The sequence below is a fragment of the Arachis duranensis genome, chromosome 8 (assembly GCF_000817695.3).
Source record: "Arachis duranensis cultivar V14167 chromosome 8, aradu.V14167.gnm2.J7QH, whole genome shotgun sequence".
In the NCBI taxonomy this organism is placed as follows: Eukaryota; Viridiplantae; Streptophyta; class Magnoliopsida; order Fabales; family Fabaceae; genus Arachis; species Arachis duranensis.
In genome coordinates, this window is record NC_029779.3 from 9,003,318 (window position 1) to 9,015,408 (window position 12,091).

A 12,091-nucleotide genomic window follows, 5' to 3' on the forward strand; every position below is an offset into this window, starting at 1 on the left:
TAACAAATGGGTTTACAAGATCAAATGAGATAGTAATGATCATATGGAACGATATCGTGCAAGATTGGTTGTCAAGGGATATGCTCAGAAAGAAGGTGTTGACTTCAATGAAATATTTTTTTTAGTGGTGAGACAAACTACTATTAGAGTAGTTTTGGCTATGTGTGTTGTATTTGATTTACATCTAGAGAAATTAGATGTAAAGACTGCTTTTCTTCATGGAGAACTTGAAGAAGAGATATATATGCTCTAACCAAAAGGTTTTGAAGAACAAGAAAAAGAAAACTTGGTTTGCAAGTTAACTAAATCTCTGTACGGTCTAAACCAGGCTCCAAGGTGTTGGTACAAGAGATTTGATTCTCTCATTATTAGTCTTGGATACAACAGACTTAGTTCAGATCATTGTACCTATTACAAGAGGTCTGGTGATAATGATTTCATCATTCTACTGTTGTATGTAGATGACATGTTGGTGTTAGGTCCCAACAAAGATCAAATCCAAGAATTGAAGGCACAGTTGACTAGGGAGTTTGATATGAAAGACTTGGAACCAGCAAACAAGATTTTAGGGATGTAAATCCACCGAGACAAAAGGGATAGGAAAATTTGGCTAAAAAACAACATATTAAATATACAAAAATATAATTTTTGTGGGATATGTAAAATATATCTGAATACATAAACAGTTTATGTGGTAATGTATATTTTGGTTTCTAAAAGTAGTTTGATATGTCAATTAGACTTTTAACCTTTTAAAACGACAATAAATTTGTCACTATAAGAGATTATATTTAACTAATCACATCATAATTAATACTAACTATTGTGAGACTAGGGCTGGAAGTGATCAAACTAATTCATGAACCAATTCAAGTTTGACTCATTAATAGCTCGATAAGCTAAATTCGTGAGCTGGTGAGCCAAATTTAAACGTAAAATTGAGTTCATAAATTAAATGAGCCGAATTTGAGTTTGGATAAGCTCAACTTATTAGCTCGTGAGTTGACTCGATTATATATATAATTATTAATACACATATCCTATATATATTTAATCTATACTTTTAATATCATACATATAATATGATATATATATATTAATGATTTTAATTATTTAAAATTTTATATTTATTTTTTATATATAATTTTGATGTTTTGTGAGCTTTCGGTGAGTCGAATTTGAGTTTAAAAAATAGACTCGATTGTTAATGAGTCGAGTCATGAACCAAATTCAATTTTTGTAAGCCAAATTTGAGTTTGGTCTAGCTCAACTTAGCTTAGCTCACATCCGACCCTAATTGTGACTAAGATAAAAGTTTGTCCCATACAAAATTAATTATTAAAAAAATTCAAAACCACATTAACTTATCAAACGAATATTAAAAAAGAAATTGCAGAGACTAAAAAACCAGCATTATCTCATTAATTCATTAATGTGCCAAAAAATTCTACTGGCTGATATGGAATCATGGGAGAACCAGGTAGAATCATTCAGCTATAAACGGCCGTTATACCTCCTCTCTGTCACATAACGGTACTTTTTCTTTCCGTCATAGCACGTGACCCAAATCCCAACGCATTCCATAGCATGTGACCATCCATCACACATCATGGTCATTGATGACATGGCATGTAGCATGTATCATGCATCATGTAGTATCATTTATGCGCATATCATCGTATATCGTTATCTTATGACTTGAAAGTGCCGCAGAATGTCTCTGCCTTGTGTTTCATACTTTTATCATGTTGGTGTACCCTCCCCCGATTAGGGTTTCTCCTCCCTCTATTATTCTTTCCTCTTTTGAACGTCGTCGTTTAGTCAACCAATCAAATTATTTTTAGTTTCCATCTTTGCCCTTAAGACAAAATTTTCCTTTTCCAGTTTGAAGAAAAAATGTTTAATTTTAAAAACTAATTGCTAACATGAAATTTTTTTTAAGATTTTATTTCTCTGTGATGAAAACCAACAAAAATTTAGCTTAATTAATTTCTTCTTTTGTTTTTTTTTTCCTTAGGAATTTCTATTACTAACAATGTAAAATTACCTTAAAATATAAATAAGGTTATTCCAAAATCTTGTTTGTAAGCCTAATAATCTTTCTAATTCAAAATTCTACGATATAATGTTTTTTTATGACTAAACATAACACAAAAAAAAATGATTTAAGAGAGAACAATCTTTTATCCAAATTTCCGTGCTGTTTCTAATAATACATCCAAAGCCAGCTAATTGCTTATTTTCAAAAACGCTTGCATCGCAGTTCACTTTACAGACATTCATCGAAGGTGGTTCCCAGTTATATTTCAAAGAAGAAGGAATAATATGTTTTTGGTTGATAACAACATTAGAAAAATCTTGTTCCTATCCCTCCAAATCTACCAAAAGGCCGCTGCAAGGAGAAACTCATTTTTGTCGAGGTTAGAACGAATCCAAGACACAAAATCCAAACTAAAGTCCTCAGCGGTCATTCCCAAATTTAAGCTAATCCAAATCTGACGAGTTTTTTGGCAAGTTCTAAAGCAATGGTTAATATCATTTAAAATAAGATAATATCTCTGACAAAAATCAGAAGTAGCAAGACCTCTTTAAAACCGGTAACTAGCTGTGTGAACTCCGTTGTTGAGACAAAATCAGAGCAGACATTTTATTTTCTCCGGTATTCTCAAACGCCAAAACCAAAGCCAATTTTCATTATCATTTCAGCCAAATTTCTTCTTCAATAGCCATTCATACCCGCTTTTAGTCGAGTATTATTTAAATAGATATAATTCAAATTTTAAACTAGAAATACTTTTGACATAAGTTAGAAGGATTAAACATTTTTTCAACTTAGTCAATTAATTTATAAGAAAATTACTTACCTAATCAGATATTAGTATAATGTCAAAAAAATATGACTCAATTATTAATTAATTTAAAAATAATTCAAATGATTAGATAATAGTATAAAATTATTTTACATAATAGTGAATATAATATAAAAAAAATGTAATGAATTGAAAATACAGTATAGTGTTCCAAAAGTAAGAATAATATGGGAGGGAAGGAAGAGCTGAACCACTTGCAAAGGAGAAGAGAAAGGGGCTTGAGGAGAGGTTCAAAAGATATAAAAGAAGAGAAAGTACAGAAAAGAACAGTCATAGCTTGCTTACAAATCAATCTCATGCTTCTTCCTCTAGAGTGTCTATCATCACTTCTCCTGATGAAAATTAACCTTGCCCTCAAAGTTGAAAGTCGGATAAAGCTGTTTCATAACATTCCCAGGTTGCGTTATTTGGTGGTAGTGCTTGCCACTTCATTAATACGTCCTCCTGCTAGCGGTTGTCTTGCTTTACCATGCGGTGTCCCAAAATCGCTTGTGGCTATATCCAAGGCAGTTCTCGCCAAGCAATAAAGGTGGAAGATCGGATGAATTTTGGCTAAAGGTGGTGGAGAGAGATTGTAAGCGACCTTTCTAATTCGAGTCATTTTTTTCTTAGGCGCGCTGAATGTTCTGTTTAAGGGCAGCAAGCAATTCATCCCGCTGTTGTGATCGGGTGTGTAGTGAAGCAGGGGCGGGGGATCCAATTTTGACATCCAATTCTGCTATTCCGGTGTCTGGATTCTCTATTGCTTGATGAACTTGCGACGCAACTCCATTGTTTGATAGCTGTAATTTTGGCGGCATCAAGATACAACATGCCCAAGATGATCGATGCTTCTTTGTCCAAACGAATACTTCGATAGTTTATTAGCAAAAAGTGTATGCTGCCGCAAAAGTGACAGGACATGCATCAAATGCTCAACATGGGATTGTCAGTCTGGACTATACACTAAGATATCTGCGAATATGGAGTTTATGAGACTCTGGAATGCCGCCAAATGTATGTATGTATTAAGAATCACTGAAAGTAGTGAATACAATATGAAGAATGTAATGAATTGAAAATACAGTATAGTTTTTCAAGAGTGAGAATAATATGGAGAGAAATAAAGCTCAACCACCTATAAAGGAAGAGAAAGGGATTTCAAGACAAGTTCAAAAGATACAAAAAAAAAAAAAGTTACAAAAAATAAAGTCAAAACTTACATGGTAAAAGATTTGATGGTCTTAAAATGTTTGGATCATTAAATGCTCTCGTAATAAAACATATTTTTTAAATCTTTTAATAATGACTAAATAGTCTTTATCTAATTTTAATTATAAATTAATTTATTATATATTATTTAATTATAAAATTTATTTTTTATTTTATAAATCATTATTTTATCATTTATATATCATAATAAAAAATAAAAACAATAACGAATAAGATCTTCTATTAATCGTAATAATTTTTTGACAATTCTAATCAATTAAAATTTTATCTTTGATCCGTTATATTCGTATAAAGTTGTGAAATCATGTCTCTTATAAAATCAATCGATTGAATTAATAAACAGTCGATTGAATTTCAGATTTTTCATAATTCAATCGATTGAAATTTGGTTTCCACAAAAACCTGAAGTAGGAGTGATCTGATTCTCAGCCACCGTACCATTCGAATCATGCAATGGTCTAGAACTTGCATTGTTGTCTCTGCTTGGGGATTCATTAACAGATCCTGACTTTGCAGCATTTTCTTTTTCTCTGGGTGATGTTCCACCCATGGCTCCATCCATATAAACTGATGTGTTGTCATAATTATCTTCATTTTTTAGAGTGCTCTGCATACACTTTAGTTGTTCTTGTTGCTTAGCAAAAGGTACTTGTATCTCTGCAGTTGTGGAATAAAACGATCGTATATGTGTTTCCTGCATCACAAATAATTGTGAAAACTTGAATTTCAATCGATTGAATGATGAGAAACCTGAAATTCAATAGATTGATTTGATAAGAAACACGATTTCGCAATTCAACGAATCAAAGATAAAATTTTAATCGATTAAGATTGTCAAAAAATTATTACGATTAATAGAAGATCTAATTTATTATTGTTTTTGTTCGTTTTTAATTATGATAGATAAATGATAAAATAATAATTTATAAAATAAAAAATAGATTTTATAATTAAATATTATATAAAAGATTAATTTGTAATTAAAATTAGATAATAATTATTTAATAATTATTAAAAAACTTAAAAAACATATTTTATTATGAGACCATTTAATAGTCCAAACGATCTGGATCCATCAAATCATTTGCCAACTTACAGATCAATCCTTCCTTCTCTAGCTACACTTTTTTCTTTATATCCACTATATATAGTAGTGTCAAATTTGTTATGTTATTATTAGTTTATCATGCCAATTCAACTCTCTCATGCTTCTTTCTCTAGAGTGTGTATCACAACTTAGATAAAATTCTTAAACAAGCTTAAAAAGTTTTGTTATTTCTTTTTTTGTAAATTTATTCATCCGTTGAAGGCAAAACTTTAAAATACAAAACAAGAATGAATGAGAAAAAGCATATGCCTATTTTAGTAATAAACATTTTTCAAAGCTAAGCGGGGACATATGTTTCCCTTATTTTTTATATAAGTGGCCGGATTTTATATTTTATTTTTCGAAATGTTGCAAGGCAAATTTCAATGGTATGATGGACTAATATATATGTCGGATTATTCTGTGCACATTTATAATTAGAATAAAAATTAATTTTAAAATGAGATTAATTATATATAGATTATAGAGTATGTCTAAAATAAATTTAAATAGTTTTGTAACTTTGTTAGTATTGGATATGTCATTTTTAAAAATCATTAAATTTTAATAAATAAAAATTAAATAATGCTATTACATATATAATTACAAATAAAGGTTTATAATTTTTTTACAAGGAATGAATATTTGCATTTTATCTAATAATACCAAAATTAGATTGGATATGTTTTGATGTCACATTAAAATGGAGTAAATTTAACTTAATTCTAAAAAAAATTCAAGAAATAAGTAATAAGTAATAATGGGGTGTGTGTTACACTGTTACACTAAATATATTGTAAAAGCTTACATGTAAGATGTTACAAAATTTATAACCGGTGTGTGTTGAGATTTGGAATTGGCGAAGTCAATAATGGATGCTAGTTATGATTCTTATGAAGATTTGGGTTTAAGCCAATATTAAAATTATTGAGAAATTTTGTTAATAATTTATAAATGTGTTATATATATTATGCTCGCTCATTTTATATATTAAATAATTGAACTTTACATGGACCAATCAAAAAACATATTATCAGCAGTTAGGTCATAATGCAGAGGTGTATTGATAATTGTCCAATTTCACTTTAGTTTTTTTAATAATACTTTGTTTGTGAATGATTTGAGATTAAAAATATGTTATATTTGAGATATAAAGTTTAACAATATTGAATTGAATGGCAAACATTAACTATTTTCCCATTCTTTTACTAAAAATATTCACTTCTAATATTTTTTATCTCTATTATTTTTATATTGTTGATACTTTAGCTAAATATTTATGGTTAAAAATTATTTTAGTGTATCATGCACTAAATTAGAGCAAATTTATTAAAGATCGAGTTAGCCTAATTTATATAGACCTGTCTATTTAAGTTTGCAGGTATAAATAAATGAATATATTATATATCAAATACGTAAGAATTTTGAAAATGAAAATTCAATACACTTAAAAGAAGTTTGCCGAGCTAATGAGCTTGCTTTTTTTTCTCTAAATAATTCATGTTGAATTAAAAACTAAAAGAAAAACTCAATTTTTGGAATGAAATATTACTTTTAGACCAAAAGTTTTGTCTTTTTAATAGATTATTAGGTTAAAATTTGACGTATTTAAATCGGAATGTGTCAATGGAGCAAGGCGAGAGTCGGTGATACCTCCCTACTCCTCATTCTTACTTCCAAATTTACTTCCCGTCCCCGTTTCCATTTTTCGTTGTGGAGAAATATCGCTCCCTATTCTAATTTTCTATAGGGCCTCATTCTCTGTGGGGACTCCATTTTTCATCTTTTTTATAGTTTTGACTAATTATCAATTTCCATAAGAATAGAGTTGAAAGTATTCATCCTATACAAAAATAACAAGATTTTATACAAAAAGTCTAAACGACAAGATGATGACTTTCAAAATGACGCTATGAGTGACACCATGGCGAGCCAGAACACAGAGCAATAGATGAGATGGGGGACGCAACAGCAGATAGGAGAATGGATACGACGATAGAGTTGTGGAAAGGAACGCCATGAATATAGAGAACAACGCGGTGAGGGTGATGGAACGGTGAGCGGTGACAATGCGGTGAGACGAGAGAGTGGCGAGGGAGTGGCTGCAGAAAGGTTGGATGGAGTATGGACGACGCTAGGGATCTATAAATTAAAAAAAAAAGGTTATGCAAATGAGGATTATAAATTTTGACTTTCTCTCTCTATATATGTATATATGACATGTGAAATGACTAAAAAACATATATGAGAAATAAACTATTAAGGACAATTAACTAAATTTATGAATTTCGGAGATGGACGGGGATGGCACGGGGATCCCTGCTCGTGTCCCCGCGCCTGCCTCGGGGGAATTTTGTCCCCCGTCCCCATCCCCGCGGAAAAAGTCTCTACAGTCGGATCTCCATTCGAAGCAGTCCCAGCAAGGATCCCCGCGTCTTGGGGAGTTTTGTCATCCTTATATGTAAGGTAATAACAACCTAGGTTTTGAAAAATTGACTTTTCGAATTTTATAAGTTGAAAATTCGCAAAAATCGAGTAACACAGTTAGATTCTATTTGACGAGCAAGAATCGAATACATAGAAAAAAATAATAATATGTTATTATTTAGTATAAGATTAAATTACACAGTTGATTCATATATTTTTATTGAAATTGCAAATTAGACTCTACACTTTAAAAGTTTGTAATTGGGTCACTAAACAAAATTAAATTTTGTAATTTAGTCCCCACCGTTCAAATAAAGTTTGATTTAACCGAATATTCGCTAGCATATTCGCTATTTTAAACATGTGAGTTGCACGTGTTTGACAGTAGGGACCAATTTGCAATTTTAGTGAAAGTATAGGGACCGACTATGTAACTTAACCATTTAAAAATGACAAAAAACTTCCTGGGCTATCTAAACCCACCCCAACCCTCCCCAACTCTCTCACTATCTGTTTCTCACTTTTCAAAACAGCACCCTATCCCCATCGTTCTTTGTTTCTCACCTCGATTCACTATCGCCGTGTCTCTCGCCTTCGTTGCCGCATTGGATCCACTGTGTCTGTGCTCATGAGTCGCGTCTCACCACCTTCCTCTGTCTCGCCTCCCTCTCACCTCTGTTATTCGGATGGACTCGTGTCGCTGCTACCTCCTCTCTCCCCATCCTTCTGTTATTGTTTACTGGATTATAATATGTTGTTCTCTTGCTATTTTATATGATTATGGTAAATTGAATTGCTGTTTTTATGCTGATTTGTTGTTGTTTTCTTCTTAGGCATTGGATTGTGATGCTTTGAGCATGTTTGGAATTATAATTATTCTCTTGTTATCGATGTTCAGTATTGGAATTAGAAGAAAAGAAAAAGTTACTGGATGGAAGGGATAATAGAAGAAGGGGATGCGGGTAGGTTAACGGTGATAATGGAGGAGGAGGAGGAGAAGAAGGAGGGTGGCACGCGAAGGATAGGGGCTCGACGGCGATGGTGATAAGGGGCAACTAATGGTGGTTCGACAATAATGTTCTAGAAAGAAGAGCTGAAACGCGAAGAAGAGAGGAGGAAAAAAATGGAGAAGAAGAAGACAAAGACATTATGGTAAATATACATTTTTTTTATGGTAAACGTCATTGAAAACCTAATTATAAAATTATACTTCATACAGGGACCTAATTATAAATTTTTTAAAGTGTAGAGACCAATTTACAATTTCACTAAAAATATAAAGACCAACTATATAATTTAACCTTAGTATAAGAATTGAATCCAAAATTCAACGGTAAAAATTAATATCAATACTCTGATTAATTTAACTATATTAGAGTAATCTAGAGAATATTTTACAATAGTTATAATCATAATATTAGTGTCATATATATTGGTAATTTAAATATTCGATCTGATAAAATAAAAATATGGGATTAAAAATGTCTAATTTTGATAATTATTGCCAAAACTTACTTTGTAACTAAGTTTCTTCTTTATTTATCCCTCAAAGCCACATCCGTCTCTTTCTCTCTCTCCCACCTCTTACTTTATTTTCTTCCCAAAATTAAGAGAATTCTAGAGAAAAAAAGCAAGGAAATCTCCATGAAAGCAAGCTTTTAGGCTCGGTCATGGAAGGAAAAAAACCTCTAATCAAAATTTCAAACTGATAAAAGTCTTTCTCTTGCTTTTTTCTTCGTCTTCGTATAAATTCCTTTGAAATAAATTGAAGTAAAATTCTAATTTTCACTCTTCTAAGATTCGACCCTTTGATGTTCATGAAAAAACTTCATGTTTTTTTTATGTTTTTTTTAGAAAACCCTAGAAGTCTCAGAGAGCAAGAACCATCATTCTCAAGATTTAAAGGTGAAAAAAATTTCCCATTTTCTCATTAAATAGGTTCAGCCATGGTGCACTAATAAAGGAGATAATCATGTTTGATTCTATTCTCTTTATAAATAATATTTTAGGTATCTCAAGAAGTTCAAAGTCACAAGCCTCAAGTTCAAAGGGTGAGTAACACTCTCCCTTTTCCTCTTATAATAATTCGGTCTTAATAGGCTTCCATGTCTTAAAAGATTATTTCGATTAAAGTTTACGAAGAAAGCGGTACAAAAAGCTCCTAAAGAGAGCAGTTAACAAGCCTGGAGTTAAGGTAAGAGTTAGATTAATCTAAAAGATATTATATGTATTTTGATGATGTTAAGTGAGATTTTGATGATTTGATAAAATTGAGCACTTAAAATGAATATTCGATGATGTTTAAATGTCATTGAAATGCTTGTATATGAATATAAGTTTGAAAATATTATGGCCAAAACTATATACTAAGAAAAAGCCTTATACTTGAGATTGTTTAAAAGCCTTTCTAAAGATGAGAATGAAAGATTGAAGTATAGAAAAGAAAAACTTTGAAATAATGCAAAAAGAAAATTATAAGGAAAAACACCAAATGATTTAAAGTGGAGAAGAAAAGAAAAAGAATTTAAGAGAAGGAATTAAGGGGTTTGAAAAGAAAACCTTAGGAAGAAAAGGTTAAAAATGTTCAAGTGAAAAGCATCAAAGGATAAAATGGAATGAAAAATACGAATAAAGAGGGTTTTAAGGGTAAGAAGATCATTTTTAAAAGATTTCGAACAAAAATATAAATTAAAAAGAGGTGTGAGGGTAATATGGTCATTTAATAAAGATTATAGGATAAAATAGTAAATAGAGGCATAAAAAGCAAAATGGTCTTTTAATAAAATACTAAAGGTAAAACGATGTTTTGGGTCGGGCAAAACAGAAATTTTAGAAAAATTTAAAAATATAATGATCATTTTGAAAAGAGTTACGGATATGTAATTTTAGAAAAGGTCAAGTCTATAATGGTAATTATGTAAAAATTTAAAGGCAAAATGGTAATTTGGACAATGGAGAATAAAATGATTATTTCCTAAAAGATTGAAGTTAGAATGATAATTGAAAAGTTAAGGGACATGAATGTCATTTTAATAAAAGATGAAGCTAGGATAATAATTTTTTATTAAGGGATATCAAAGTTATTTACTAAAAGATTGTGAAAAGAATAATAATCTAAAAAAAGGGATTTAAAGAAAAATATCTTAAAAAATAAGACCAAAAAAAATTAAAAAAAAAAGAGACAGAATAAAACAGATTAAAAACATAATGAGAAAGGCTTAGACTAAATGAGACAAATGATAAGATTGAGTACTTATTAATAAACATTTTTAAAAGCTTTATAACAAAATGATAATGAATAAATGTCTCAGGCTTGATGAATGATTAAATATTTGCCTGGCAAGGTCGATAGTTCTGTCCCGCTTGTTTAGTGTAAGAACTGTATGAATGTGGAAGTTGTGGTTTTATCCTATCCACGGACTATTTAAATGTTAGGACGCCCGCCAATTGTTGATCACTATTTCTCATTGTGCGTATATTATGATGTTAAGCTTTGCGACGACTGATGCGTGAGCATCTTTTCTATTTTTTCCTAGTGAATTTGTATTTAATTTGTTGAGTTTAATAAATAATTAATCATCTTTTAGTCAATATAGATGCTACTTTGAGTCTTTTGCAATTTTGTTTATTTTAGGTAGCATTCTGCTGGATTTGATGGAGTTTCTGCAGCACAAGAACAAAAGGAGATGGCAGCGAGGAGCGACGCGTACGCGTGACTAACGCGTGCGGGTGATTTGGAGCTTTCCATGGCGATGTGTGCGCGTGACTAACGCGTACGCGTGATTTGAAGATTTGCTCAGCGATGCGTATGCGTGATTGACGTGTGCGCGTGACTGACGCGTACGCGTGACATACGCCATGTGCAGAAAACGCAGAAAAAAACGCTGGGGGCGATTTCTGGGATGTTTTGACTTAGTTTTCAGCCCAGAAAACACAGGTTAGAAACTGCAGAATGGACAAAACGAGTGGTCCCCACCCATCAACTGAAGACTTGTTAATTAATTCTAATTTAAATTCAAATATTATTTTTAGGAAAAGATATTATTTTTAGTTTTAGAAGATAGATTTTAAATTTATTAGGATTAGATATAAAAGGATATGCAACATTGAACTTTTAAGAGAATTCAATCTCAGACAACTTACCTGAATCCTTATTTTTTTCTCTGAGTCATGAGCAACTAAACCTCCATTGTTAAGGTTAGGAGCTCTGTCTATTTGTATGGACTGATTTTATTGCCTTTTCTATTTTAATTCATGTATGGATTTATAATATAATAATTGTTTTTGCTCTTTATCTTATGAATTTGGGTGGAACAGAAGTATGATCCTCTTTCTATTTGAGTTCTTGTAAAACTTGGAAAAGCTCTTTACTTGAACAACAACTTGAAAACATATTCTCCTAAATTTTAATTATCTGGATTTAACGGGATACGTGACATATCATCATTTTATTTTTGGGTAATTAGAGTTTTTGTGGCATATAAACTGGAATTTG

At 31.0% G+C, this 12,091-nt stretch overlaps 1 long non-coding RNA gene across 1 annotated transcript; it reads left to right on the top strand.

Annotated features, from left to right (window-relative positions):
- Nucleotides 1-9,307: 9,307 nt before the first annotated feature.
- LOC127741111 (uncharacterized) lies at nucleotides 9,308-9,646 on the top strand. Its single transcript, XR_008002063.1, has 3 exons — nucleotides 9,308-9,366; nucleotides 9,451-9,501; nucleotides 9,606-9,646. It is a non-coding gene; the product is annotated as an uncharacterized LOC127741111 (long non-coding RNA).
- The last annotated feature ends 2,445 nt before the right edge of the window (nucleotides 9,647-12,091 follow it).